Source organism: Cupressus sempervirens, chromosome 7, assembly GCF_028749045.1.
Source record: "Cupressus sempervirens isolate cs-2001-9-10 chromosome 7, ASM2874904v1, whole genome shotgun sequence".
Classification (NCBI taxonomy): domain Eukaryota; kingdom Viridiplantae; phylum Streptophyta; class Pinopsida; order Cupressales; family Cupressaceae; genus Cupressus; species Cupressus sempervirens.
The window spans coordinates 463,964,514-463,979,687 of NC_143124.1; positions in this window are offsets into that span (position 1 = coordinate 463,964,514).

The window sequence follows — 15,174 nt, forward strand, 5'->3', positions numbered from 1 at the left end:
TGTATACCTCGACTCCTTTTATATGGGAAAATTAGTGAGGTTGGTTCTTCTCCTTGCTTGTTGGAGTGCACTCTTAATGCTACAATAAATATTGATACTCGTCCTACTAAGTGAACATATGGGTCACTGCAAGTATACCTAGCACACTTCTATCTTAGGTTATGAATGGAAGGGTCATTGAAAACATAATACTTATTGATTACTTAGCATAAGAAGGATCTCTTGTGTGTCTCATATGTTTGTATGCAAGAAATTTTTTGGTCAATTTAGCATTTATGCTCTGATGCTTATGTTCATTTGCTACATTAAAAGCGACAAATGTTCTAGTCATTATGGCTTCTTGTGCCTCAAATGCTTAATTTAATCTTGACAAAACTAGAATAGATTTCATATTAATATTCATATGATTGCAATGTCAGTACGAATTCTACAAGATTAGCTAAGAGCTCGATGATGATATTATTAAAGCTTGGTAACTAGACTTAGAGTTACATCTAGCATAGGGTTGTATTCTATAAGCACATGGTTCGATCACTAATCTACATGCATCTTTTTTTATGAGGGAGTGTTGGTTTCTTCAAAGTATCATGTTTCTTCATGATTGCATAAGTGTTCAGTTCTTTGGTTTATCCTCTTGATCTTCATGGGATACCTATCACTATCAACAAAATGGAACACTACATGAGATGTTAGTTCATTCATATTTTTCATTTCATACATAATTCTATAATTCATCTTATCTACACTACATTCATACATCATATCAAATTTTCATTCATAATCATAGCATAAACATCTCATGTAAAAAAAACTAGAAAGAGAGAAAGTGACACATGCAAAGGTACTCAAATCAAAACCTTACATGTGTGTGTGTGTGTGTGTGTGTGTGTGTGTGTGTGTGTAGTTCCTGCCCCTAGGTGGCATTTTTTTTTATCACTGTCGAACTCTTTTAGAACTAGTTTTGTGTTGATGATTAGTAGCATTGTTTTGAGACTATCGGATATTGTGTTATAGTTTCAATTGATATATGATGTGATTATTTAGACTCTACGTTTCATATATGCATGATGATTATTACATTACTTTCAGTTATTGATGATGATTAGCTAGATGGTTTATTGTCACATGTGTTCTCTTATGGATACTTACCCCATACTTGCATGTGTATGGTGTGTGTGTTTGTTCTCTTATTGTATGGCATTTTTGATGTGGTTAAGGAAGGGAGTGGTAGTCACCAACTAGTCAGGATCTACATGATGCACCACTTCCTACCATTTCTTGTTTAGCTTAGCATTCATATACATTGTATGTACATGCATAGATTTTATGTAGGTTGCAGGTACCTGGTATCGACTTCCTTGAATTGTTAGGATGAGCATACCCTATCGCACTATCTCAATGGTAAGAGAGGGGAGATAAATTCTCAAGTCCAAATCCTAAACCCTTAAACCATTTGTCCTAGAAAGGTAGGACAAGTATCCAAGATATTTTACCTTTTGAATGTGTTGGATGACATAATTCGTGATTTTAGCCCTTTAGACTGATTTTTTATGGATTGTTCTGCGATGGGTTTTTATATTTTATCTTGGAGGTCTATGGTGAATTTTCTATTAATTAAGTCTTAAATTAAAAGATTTAATTAATAATTTAATTATTTGGGAAAAATTAATATAATATCATGACCTTTAGATATTTTGATTTTAATTAATTAAATGGGAATTAATTGAGAAAAGAATTAAATAAAAGAAATTAAAATTAATAATAATAATAATAGAAATAATAAAACAATTAAAATAAAATTTATAAGCCTGCCTAAGAGTAAATGCACCTCTTGATTGCACATATTTAAACAATATAGGAGTTAGCACACAAATTAAGCACATAGTGTCTACAACCTAATGACTCATCTAGAAGGTTGGAAAAAGCTCGTGCTTAGTTGTCAACGCTTATCTCATCTTCTGGTTGTTTCTAGAGACATTCTAGGTGCTTCCTGAGAGTTCTTTATATTGAGGCACTCCTAGAAGGTTAGAGAGTGTGTTTGGAGAACCCGAGAATGTTCGAGAAGGAAGGAGCTTGCCCTACAAATTCTGAGGAGAAGTGATTTAGCATCAGTGTCTAGGTAGACACTTGTGATTTTTGCATATGATATTTCGCTTCTTGCACTTCTTGTCTTCTTCATGTCTTCTGAATGCTTTCTGAGGATTTCATGTGTTGAAAATCTTGGTTATATGAATTCTTGTTATGGGTAGTTAAATTCTATATGAGAAAATTTCACATGTGTAGATCTGAGGAATATTTGAGATTAGGGTTTTCTTATGATTATGGACAAACTTCTTAGAAAGAATAATAGGTAAATTTAGAGAGAGCAATTATTTTAAAGGGAAATTCTTAAGTTATAGATTTGGGAAAAACCTTTTTTTTTTATTACAATGTATATATTCCCTTTTAACAATACAAATCTGCACACACACACACACATGTTTATTTAAAAGGTAGTGGAAAATATTTTTTTAAAAATTCGGAACGCATATGCGTGGTTGTAGAGTACTTCCATCATCGCAAGGTACCTGCGATTAGTAGACCCCATTTAATTAAAGGCCGACAATGAATTTAATTCGCTTGCTTTGTTAAAGTTTATATTATGTTATAAGTTGTTAATAGTATTAAAATTGTTATATGTAGTTATTATATATATAAATACATACATACATATACATATATATGTGTATATATGTATTTATATATATATATAAATACATATATACATATATATATATATACATATATATACATATACATATATATATACATATATATATATATATATATATATACATATATACACACACACACACATATATATATATATATAGATAAATACATACACACACACACACACACACACACACACACATATATATATATATATACATATATACACACACATATATATATAAATACATACACACACACACACACACACATATATGTATGTATGTACACACACACACACACATACATAAACATTAATGAAATATTCAAGTTTTTAAATAAATGATATAGTTTTATATTAATAAATCAAGGTTAATAAAAATGTTGTAATTGAAATATTGAAGTTGTCCAAATAATTTTGGAATTCTCAAGAATGGAAATTGAGTTATTTGAAAACTATATATAATTTTAAAAGAATAATTTTTCCTAGAGATATTAGTTTGTCTAAATTTAATTAATAAAGGATATGGTTTGGAGATTTAATAATTGATCATATAATTGTTAATTAACTTGTTTTTAATGCAATTTCAATCATGATCAATCGGCTAAAGATGTTATATAGTTTTTGAATCTTGAATGGAAATGTGATAAATGAAGTTGGCAATTATTATATTTAAAAAAAAAACAACAAAGATTATTTTAGACAATGCGTCTTTAATCATTAGTGACATTGTTGTTAGCAAAATAATGCAATGATTTTACTCAATGGGATTTAGTTTAATGATTTGAATAAGTAAATAACTATCTCCTGATTATCTTAGACAATTGTTTAAAATAATGGAGGGATAATTCTATGTTTTATTCAAAAAGATAAATGGGTTGACTTGGAGATTAAACGGGAATCTTATACACTTGAAGTATACTTGCAAACAAAAACTGAAACCTCTACACTTTATTCAACTATGTAATTTTAGCAAATCAAAACATGTGCTTGCATTGTTTTCTCTCTATGCTTCTTGTTTTGGGTTTTTGGGTTGACTAGTTGTTGACCAATTATAAGATGTCTACCAGAGGCTCGGGAGCTATGTTTGCGATGTCATGATGATGTCTTTTGATCTTGATCTTTCTAAACTCAGACATGGTAATGAGATGGTGTGCTCTATAAGATGTTTTTATTTACTTATTGTTATTGCTCATTAATCTTCTTTAGTGAAGCTGAGTTATATGTATCTGAGACACTTGACTTAACCATTTTTGAGTCAACGATCAGTTATCCTTGGATTACTTTCCAGTCGCCATGATGAGACTAAACTGTTGATTTATTCTTGATGCTATCATGTTGTGACATGTTTTGACTCAACCATTTTGGAGTCTTTGATCAGTATTACTTTGAGATACTTTTTGGTTTCTTGTTAAGAACCAATAATTATTGTGATTATCAGTGATATCTTCAGTTGCCAATAGAGAACTATTGTGGTCATGATTATCTATGGATGCTTTTCAGTTACTCATGGAGATTGATGTTCTTATTGTGGATTATCTTTTGGTATTTTTCTAGTCACTTGTATAGGACTCTGGTGATTTTGTGATTTATGATTCCATGAGCTTAGGGTAGGTTATCTACTCGTAGTGTCGGGAAGTAGCTTGCAATGTGGGTCAGAGCCCTAAGAGGTTGCCAGGGTAACTCATTGTAAGTTGTCTTAATAAGCGAAAACATTCACACCTAATACTGACTTAATGAACCTAAAAAGATAATTGTTTTTTCTCGCCCATGCCTCGAGTGCTAGCACAGACTAGGATGGGAGTAGAGAGCACGCTTGGTTGTGACATTGCATTCCATAGTATGCCTCGTCTATATGAGAGGATACTAGTGGCTACATAGGGATCACTAGGGGGCCAAGGTCTATAGAGAGACTACCAAGGTAACTCTAGCATGATCCGTGCGATGACACTTTCCTGCCTGCATAGTAGGTTTCCTACATGTCTTTGTGTGCCTCTAGGATTAGATTTCGATTTGTGATTGGAACCTTTTAGTTAGTATACTTTTAGGATTCCTGGACTTAGGAAGTATTTGAGCTATGTGATTTGGAAGCCTATTTGGGACTTGAGATTATCTCCTTAGCATGGTGGGAGTGGGCCATTTAGGTTCCATATGGTCGGGTGGTAGTGCTTTTCCACTCTTATCATTTGTGATCTGTTGGAGATACCGTGGCTGATGCATTCTTTGTTGGCATCTATCTTCATTCTGTTCATGGATTATGATGGTGGACATGTATCCTTACATTGATGATTTGCATATGTTAGATGATGTTATCTTATGCTTACTTTGCATGTTATATTTCTTTTTTGCATGTGATGTAGTATGTTTTAGGAGTGACATTCCTACCTTGATAATACCGATGATCTCTTTAGTGATTTGGGATGTTACGCACGGAGCGATGGCTAGGGCCCACGATGGTCTAATGATGCTATTTATGGTTGGGAGGAACCGTGTACTTAGTTAATTATGTTTATGATAAATGGTTATCTTTATGATGGATGTTTATATCTTTTATATTTTTTTAAGCCTTTCATACCCTGTGGCATGTACAGTGGATGATCGAGCAATTGAAAATGTAATTTAAGAACGTTGGGCTTTTTATTATAATTTCATGTGGATGTAGTATTAGATGGACTCATTAATAGTTAATTTAGATGTGATTCAACATTAAGGGATCCATGAAGAATGAAACCTGATATGTATGTTTATGTTTACTTTCAGTTGGATGTTGTTATTGCTTTTGTTACTATATTATGAATAGTTTAACTTTCATGTTTGAAAAAAAAAATGCTACCAAACTTAGTGAAACTTTAGGTTAATTCTTTGGATCCCTTGGTAGGGCGTTATATATATATATGAAGTGAAGTGTACATCAGTGCAAAACTGAGCACTACCTTAGCATTGTCGATCTCAAAAATGGTACAAAATGGCACTAGCACACCAATCAATACATAACCAGAGAAAAAATAGAACAAAATGAGCTAACTTTGTCCCTCTCCCTCCTCTCTAGCTAGTGGAGGAGGAGGAGGAGGAGGCATATCTAGTCTCACTAGAGGCCATGCACCTCCTAACAATCTCACACTGTGAAAATCAGGGCACCTTCTCTATCTCCTCTAGCACTACCATGGTATATGTTGCATAATAATAGACTACCCTTACTAACTACAACTAAATCTCATCCTACTACTACCCTAATCTATGAGGCTCTCGCTCTAGCTACTCTGGCAAGCTATGGATCTTGCAATCCTGCTCTGCTATCTAGACATCCCTCACTGTATGCAACTCTCCCTACTATCATTATGCTATCCTTACATGCTCTTAGGGCCTTCTGGGTCTATGCCAAGATATCTCTACCCTATGGCCCTACAATAGGCTGATCCTGCATCTCCTCATCACTTAAATCTTGCTCTAATGGTTGATCCTCCATACGAAACCTTCGTGTGTCTCCTCTTATCACTCCTAGGGAGCCCATCTCACCTCAAGGATGCCTCTAACTTATCCCACTACCACCAGCATCTTGGTATAATCTCATCTATCTAGGAGGAATAGGCACCTAACATTTCCTTAATCTATCTCTCTCTTGCTATGGCTGATGTAATGGTGGCTGTGGTGCTTACACTAGCTATCTCAATATGGCCATCCCCATTGGGTCTATGAACTAAGGGAAGGGATGACTCGCAAAGTATGCCTAGTATGATGGATTCATCCCCCATCTTCTACCAATAGTAGATAATCCCATCGGGTCACCACCATGGTTCGCACATCAATCATTGAGCCACCTAAATCTAATCTTGTCGACCACCCATGATCCACATCTCTAGCAAGGCATGCATAAGAGAAATACTACTAAGATATGTGTTATGGCCAACCATATTGTCACCAGTCTTGTGTCAATGGGAACCTCTCAATGACCTACATGGAGCAACCTATTAGTGGTCAAAATGCAAACATGTATCCTAGTTGCACTTGTACATCATCTGATGTCTCTATCTCCCTTAATGGTCACAATACCACCACTACTAGGTCATCGAATCGACCTCTCCACTACTCAGTCTTCCCCAGCACTACCTAGGTCAACTAACCTCTATATCTACATATATATGGCTCCATGGGTTACCTCTCATCTGTAAAAGTGGGTCTCATCATGGGAAAATGCTCCCATGCCCATACCTAAAGAACATAGACCCTGGTGGCCATGCTCATCCCCTCATGATAGAAAATCTCATGTATCTTGTGGAAAATATGGGCGAGCATACACTAACCCCATATCTATCGCTCAAGCACCTCTAGTATCATCTATAGCATTAGTCCCCATCCACACTCTAACTCATGCTGACCTCTATTTGGTATTAGGAAGAAATTGATAAATATGCCTAGTATTGCTAGTAACCTATGAGTGGGCCCATATGTATGTACTAGCTCATCCCAAGAGATGGATCTACCCATGATAAGATCCTCTTAGAAAATGGCCCTCAATGCCTCTATACTTATCTCTAGTACTGTGTCATATACAAGTCACGGTCCATAGAACAAGATCTAAAGTATCCACTAGATATCCTTTGGGGTGATAGTCATCTCTCCTTGGGGTAGATGGAAGGTGTTCACCTCTGAATGGAAAAGCTCAACTAGTGTAGTTAAAAGGCTATGATTCACCAGTAATGCTAGAATCTAGAAAATATATGATAGTCCTATAGCATCGATATGTGCCATGTCAACATCATCTAATTGTCACAACAAAGCTCCATAAGGTAGGTAATGTGATTTAAATCAAACATTAGGAAAGGTAACCTACACGTGCAAAAACAATAGGCAAACAATCAATCTAGAGTAAATGAACAAGACAAACAAAAATGAAAAATTATAATGACAAATCAATTTTCAAACATTTAAACTTTCACTTTACACAAGATTTTTGTGCAAAAATTCATGCTCTCATGCAAGCTTGCACATCTTCATGCAAGAACACACTTTCTCACGTGAGAAATGATCAAGCTATTAATGAAAATCTCATTGAATTTAGGGCTTCTTGCATGGAAAATGGGTATCATTCACATGAGGAAACCCATCAAACCAAGCAAAGAATTACTGGCCTAGTACTTCTTCACATGAGGAGAGATTGGACTCATGCGAGGAATGAAATCCACACACGAAAACTGACACAACAATTTGAAACATATCCTAAAACATGCTAAAAATGACTCAAATCATGAAAAGTTCAAAATAAAGTGACATTATCGATAACTCACTAGATGTCCATACTTTGTTTGCTGGTTGTGTCATTTGGAGGGCTTGAATCGATGCCTATGCACACAGACCATCATCTTTCTCCTCAGAGCTCTCTTCTTTGCAAAAGACAAAAGCACAAATAAATTCAAAATGAGGCTTTCGGCCCTTATATAGGTTTTGACCTAATTTTTCAAAGTTCTCCAATTGTTGTAAAAATCACCTCCTAGCTAATTTGGCTGCTCTTAACCCATTTTCAAGATCAAATTCAAAATCTAAGACACTTAAACAACTCAAAATTGCATTTTAAAATTTTGGGACCGACGCGATCGAAAACTTGTACAATCCAATTTTTCAGATACTTTATGAATGTTGGAATCTTTTCAAATCACATCTTTCTTCAAATTCTCCAAATTCATGGAAAAGGTCAACTAAAGTCAACTCTAGTCAAACTTTGGTAAAATTTTATCTTTTGGACCTTGAAATCATTTTGAATCAACTCCAAATTCTCTTTAGATTCTTCTAGTCTACTCTACACTCTTCTGAATCTCATATTTCTTCAATATCTCTCAACATACTACTTTGCATCACTATTATGGTGTGCCATATTTTGCTTTCATTCCCGAAGGGGCAGGATGATGACATCATTAAATCTTACAACTAGTTGCAACCCAGTTTGAATCTTATGTCCTTGTCACTTAGGGCATCTCATCACTTGGGGTATCTTGTTCCCCTCTATCTAGCATCATATGTCATATATCTCATCTTTTGATTAGCTAATCACATCATATAAAAATTCTTGTCAAAGTTCGATGGACAAGTATCGAGACAGTCTAACCTTAACTCGTGAGGATCAAACTTTATTTTGGGGATGATGCTATGACTCATTATAAGTATTGTTATTTATTTCATGGACTAGTATTTAGGTGTTCTATTTGGACTCTACGGGATTGAGCTCCCTTCTAAAGATAATTTAAAATTCTTGCTAAGGATTAAGCTTCGTTCTAGAGACAATCCTAACTCTTGCTAAGAATTAAGCCTCATTCTGGGTATAATTCTAGGATCTTGCTTTCAATCACTATTCAATGGATAGGTATTGGGGCATTCTAAGCCTGACTCCTGAGGATTAAGCCTCATTCTAGGGATAATTCTATGAATTGTGATTATTTTTTCATCCTCTAATGGACAGGCATCAGGACATTCTAACCTTGACTCCTGAGAATTGAGTCTCATTCTAGGAACAATTCTGTGAAGTTTGACAATCTTTAATCTATCAATTTCAATATCTAGGTGTTCTATCTGGATTCCCTAAGGTTAAGCTTTATTCTAGATATAATGTTAAAAAGCTTATCAATTTTAGTATCTAGGTGTTCTATTTGGATCCCCCAAGGTTAAGCTTTGTTCTGGAGATAACATTAAAAAACTTATCAATTGGTTTATGTATTATCAATCTTAGAACCAATCTCATTTCTTGATATGTGCTTCATACTTCTGATTTCTTTGAATTGAACATGTTGCTCACACATTTATTCAAAGATGGGCAAATGTAATACCCCAAAATTGGCACATTGCCATCCTAAACAAATTCTGGTCCATATGATCAATCCTAAGTCCTATTTAACTAGGCAATTCTAATTCTAATAATCACTACGTAACCTAAGTGTCAAATGTAGAAAACCCTAATTTGTATTATTTACACTCTTTATTTAATTCCTAAGTATTGACTCAAATTAGCTACATTAAACCTATTAATTAAGTTTAATTTAATTATAAGTATTCATACTCTAATTAAATTAAAATTACCTTTTTAGCTAATGTACAAAGGGATTAAATGTATTTAATTTAATAAGTTTATATCATCATTTTAATTTATTGAACTTAATTATTCAATTAATCAAAGACTATGCATCTATGAGGTCATATTCTATTTTACTAAATTAAATGTACTCTCCAAACTCTCTCTTCAGTTAGAAATGGGAATTTTGAGTGAACTGGAATAAAAAATGAAATTAATTCAATTAACTCTTTCTGACACTAAGAAGAGAATCAATTAACTCTCCATGACACTTAGATTTGAATTAGTTAACTTCATCTATGCAAGGAAGGTTCCACTCTAACTGAATCTCATTTTCGATCTCAACCATCTATTCTACTTGATCTTGGCCATTGTTCAATTTTTGGAATTCTATTTAGGAGGCCTTCAATTCCTCATTACGGCAGTTGAATTGATTTTACAAAAAACTTATGCTGAAATATCTATTTATTGTTCTTGCATCCTTAGCTTAAATTTCTTACATATCAATATCATTCTAGTTTAAAATGCATACATTTAGATTAAAATGCTTCTTTTATTTCTAAATTAATTACATTTCACTTAGATTAATTTACATTCTCATATAGCTTAATAAAATCCTTCATACTAGGGGTTTGGTTGCTAGCTTCTTGTTCTAAGAGCAATAGCACACTTTATCTAGTTAGGAGGAAACAAATTGGTTTGCCAAATAGTTTCAAATGAACAATTTAATGTTCATTCTAGAATGATTTTTCATATAATGATCATGTTGAAATATCTGTGAAGGTTGAGGCCCTCATTTCTTGCATACAAATGTCATATCTATTTTTATTGATGAAGAGGATTCAAGAATTATTCTTAACAAAAACAAATGGAGGAAAGGTTGAATTATGTAAAGGAAACCACAAATGGACTTTTGATTAGTTAGTTTTTGATAAGACAAAGTTATTTTTTATATCATGAAAGTTAAGCTAAGATAAAAAATAGTGAAAATGATTAAGGAATTCCCAATGATGCTACTGTCAACTGAACCATAGTATGTGCTAAAAAAATCTAGTGTTGACCAAGTATCAGTATGGACTGAGTAAGATAGTTGATGCTAAGCTAGATTTTTTGTAGTGACTGAGTGTTAAGGGATGATCGAGTGTTAAAACTTAGTGATTGCCAAGGAATAGTGTTGAGAATGAATTTGGAAAAATCTTGATTTCTAGTTGACTTAGTTGATTTCTTGGGATATGAAACAACATTGAAGATAATATTGATGAGTTAGATCATTAAATTTAAAGTGAGGATTAGGTAAAAATCTACTAGATAGATTCTAGAGAAGTTTCTAGAGGAAGATCAAGAAGGTGGATAGATACAATGAATCATGTTGAACCTAATCATAAACCCTAAGATCTATGGTGATCATGGAAAATGACAAAGCAAGAATAACCTATTTAAAGTGGTACATAGCCTGGGGGATGTAAGAGCATGGGTGCAAGTGTGTGTAAGATATGCATACAAAGTAAAGTTGATTAGAGATGCAAAATTATGTTAGCAAAGTGAAGCTAAATGAGATTGCTTACTCAAAGGATGCTAATGTTGATAAGTGAATCTAAGTAGAAGGCTTAAGTGTTGTTGTAATGTGAAGGTTGATTACTTAACTGGTTGCCAAGCGAATAAAGATTAGAGATGATAGTTCAGGAAGATTATTAGTGAATCAACACAAGGATTGAACAATGATCTGAACTTAAAAAGTGAATTGTAATCATACACATAAAAGCCTACTATTTTCTTTGTAATCACTATAAACATTAGTTTTTGAAATCCATTTAACAGAGGTTGACCTAACAATGATTTGAAAGACTTAAAATTTTATGTAAGTCCTTTAACTAGGTGACATTCTAAGTTGAATGATTAAAGTCCTTAGACAAGAGCACACCTAACAAGATGATTAAATCTTTTAACTAGGTCACAAATAATAGTGTATATTGTAAACCTTTAATAGGGTTAGCTCCTAATAGAGCTCACTTCAAAAGAGTGCAAAGTAGTGATGTGTTGTTGGTGGTTTTTCCCAAATTGGTTTTCCATATAAATTCCTAGTGTCAAACTTGTGTTGAATGCTTTACATGATTTATATTTTATAATCAAAAAAGTATGCTCTATTTGGTATAGTAGGACACTATAATATGAAAATTATGGATGAATGGGGTTTAAAATAATGCGCGTGAAAGAGACCTTATACCAATATTGTACGCATACATATAAAGTCTTATGATATGAGATATAAATATAGGAGACTAATATTAAAATGAATAAATAAAAAGGTACTTACCTCCAAAAAATAATTGACGAAAAACCCTATCAAGGAGTCTTACAAATTGTTGGTTTTAGTGAACATGAATCGAAACTATGAGATTTGAAAAATCTAGATATCTTTTTCTTTTCTAGGAAAGGTCAACCTTGACCTAGGTAGAAAAGTCAACCTTGACCCAAAAATTTGACCTTGACTTGCACTTCTCCAATGGAAATTTTGTTCATGGATCCTAAAAGTTTGCTAAAAAGGGTACTCAAATCTACAATGATATCCATTGTCGCACACTTGCTCCTGCAAGAAAAAGGGTTTTGTTTATTGTATTGGGAATTTTCCTTGGTCAAACCCCAATTTGGAATTAACCTTGAAATTGAAATTTTAATATAGATAAACAAATTAAATGGAGCTCTTCACCTTGCTTATGTTGTAACCCTTGTGGAGGATTCAAATGCTTGAATCCACAGGTATGGATGCTCCAAATGAATGTAGAATAAGGTGTAGGATGCTTCAATTCAATTTCCTTAGATCTTCAACACTAATCTTGAATGGATCTTGGATTAAGAAGAGGCTTGAATTGGAAATGGATGAATCTTCAACAAGAGGGCTCTATAGAGCTTGAATCCTTCAATGGCTACCAATGGATCTCCTTGATGAATTGAATGCTTGAAGGCTTCAAGATGGATGAGATTGAAGGCTTGAATTCTTGAAGATAGATGCTTGATTCCAAAACTTGATGGAGAGAATCAAAAGGTAACTTCTAAAGATATGGAGAAAATGAGAGGAGAAGGCTTCCTTTTATAGAGATCTAGGGCACAAACTCCTATAAAGACCAACATATGAGAAATAAATTCCCATTGGGCCCTTACCCTAGAAATGGACATAGATTAAATGAAATTTAAGATTTTACCATTTTAGAGACCAAAATAGCCAACCCTAAAGTGGGAAAACAACTATTTCTAAAACCTAACATCCAAAAACCATAGAACGTTAAAATCTAGACATTAAGTCAATACTATATTATTTGGGGTCAAATTGCAGTGACAATTTATGATGTCAATATAATTTGTGGTCATTTTCATGTTTTTATTTTGCAGTTGTCCCTGACGATGTCACAATACCAATGTTGGAGTCATAGTTATGATGCCCTCATGAACATTAAAATAAATAAATACAGTGTCCAATTATTTTCCATTTGTTTTGATTTTGGAGAGAATTGCACACAAAAGAGGTGGAGAGCTTGAACATTGTCATGGTGCCCTTGTGATCGGTGCATTCAGTTGTTGTACCCTCATTATCTCTGCATTTTGTTGTCATGTCCTTGCTCTATGATTTCATTCTCATGTTGTGCCCTTGCTTTGTGATTTCATTTCCATATGGTACCCTTGCTCTATGATTTCATTGTTGTGTGGTGCCCTTGTTATATATGTGCCCTAGCTCTACAATTTTCTTCAAGGACAAGAAGGGGTACATATGTAAATGTTCTTTTATTTTCCTCATAAACATGTATGTCTTTATATTCCATTCCAAATGTGTATCTCTTTATATATTCAAAGAGATATTTTTCAAGATGCTTATTGCATATATGATCCATGTGCATACAAATTCCATAATCCAAATAATAAAATAATAAAACTCACTCAACCTGTGCTAAGTGACTTACCTCAAGATCCTGCACAAAAATAATGTAGACCATGAAAATGGGCCAAGTTTGCAAGGAATTTTACAAAAACATGTCATAAAAAATATTTTAAGAAAGAAATAAGCCATAACCAATTAAATGATTCTAGTTACTAATTAGTTGGGTTGATATATACATATATTTAATTGGGTTATGACATCTGCAAGGGAATTAGCCTCATGATTAAGCATATGTGTTTGGTGCATTTATTTCCTATGATATATCCCTACATTTTATTATTGTTCCCTTTTTATATAATTTAGTTTCCATACCCTTGTGATCTTTGTGTTTCATTGTTGTTCCCTTGCTCTGCAATTTCTATGTTGTGCCCTTTCTCTATAATTTTGTTGCCATGTCATGCCCTTTCTCTATAATTTCATTGCTAGTTTGTGTTCTTGCTCTAGGATTTTATTTCCATGCTTTAGCTCTAGATTTTCTTCAAGGGTATGTAAATGTTGGTTTTATTTCCTTCTAAACAAGTATCTCTTTATATCCCCTATTGAACATGTATATCTAGAGATCTTTTTTAAGGTTCTTATTATATATTAGCTACACCAAGAAAATTGATCCACCTACATATAAATTATAGAATATAAATAATAATAAAATAAAACTCACTCAACCCATGCTAAGTGACTTACCTCAAGGTTTTCCACAAAAATAATGAAGACCAAGAAAAGGGGCAAAGTTTGCAAGAAATTTTTCAAAAACATGTCATAACAAATATTCTTAGAAAGAAACTAGCTATAATCATGATGCTCATTCCTTTGCAAAATCCTTTGGCACAATGACATTACCTCTAAACCTTGCAAAGGATGTTGAAGTGGTTCCCAACTTTGAAATACTCTTATAAGCATTTGATACTTGGGATAATCGCAGGGAGACTATGCCAATACTTGAAACACTCTTATAAGCATTTGACATTTGGACTATAAATGTTATAGTACCTACTGCAACACTTTCCTAGATTCTATCTAGTGGCTCCCATAATATCCTCTATGTTGTCTAGCTATTGTTTCTATTGTGTAGTCTCTTTCTAAAGCCACACCTTTTCATTCTCTTTCTAAAGTTGCTCCTTCTTCTTTGCTCTCATACCTTAAATTTTGATTATCAAATTTTTGAATATTTGCCTCTACCTTATCTAAAATCAACTTCATATTGTGTTTTAACTTTGGCATAGGTGTTTGATCATCAATAACTTTCATTTCAGCATTCAAGCTTTCAAGATTGGTCAACACCCTCACTTGTGGACCTCTCATGTCAAGCACTTTTTGTACTATTTCAACACCATGTTCTTGCTTATGAGCTAATAGTTCTTCATATGCATTTTCTTGTAAAACATTAATTTTGTTGAACAATTGTAAACTCTTTGAAAGTGCATTGTTGTTTTCATGTATGATATTATCAGCATGGAGTTCTTTGGTTTATCCTTT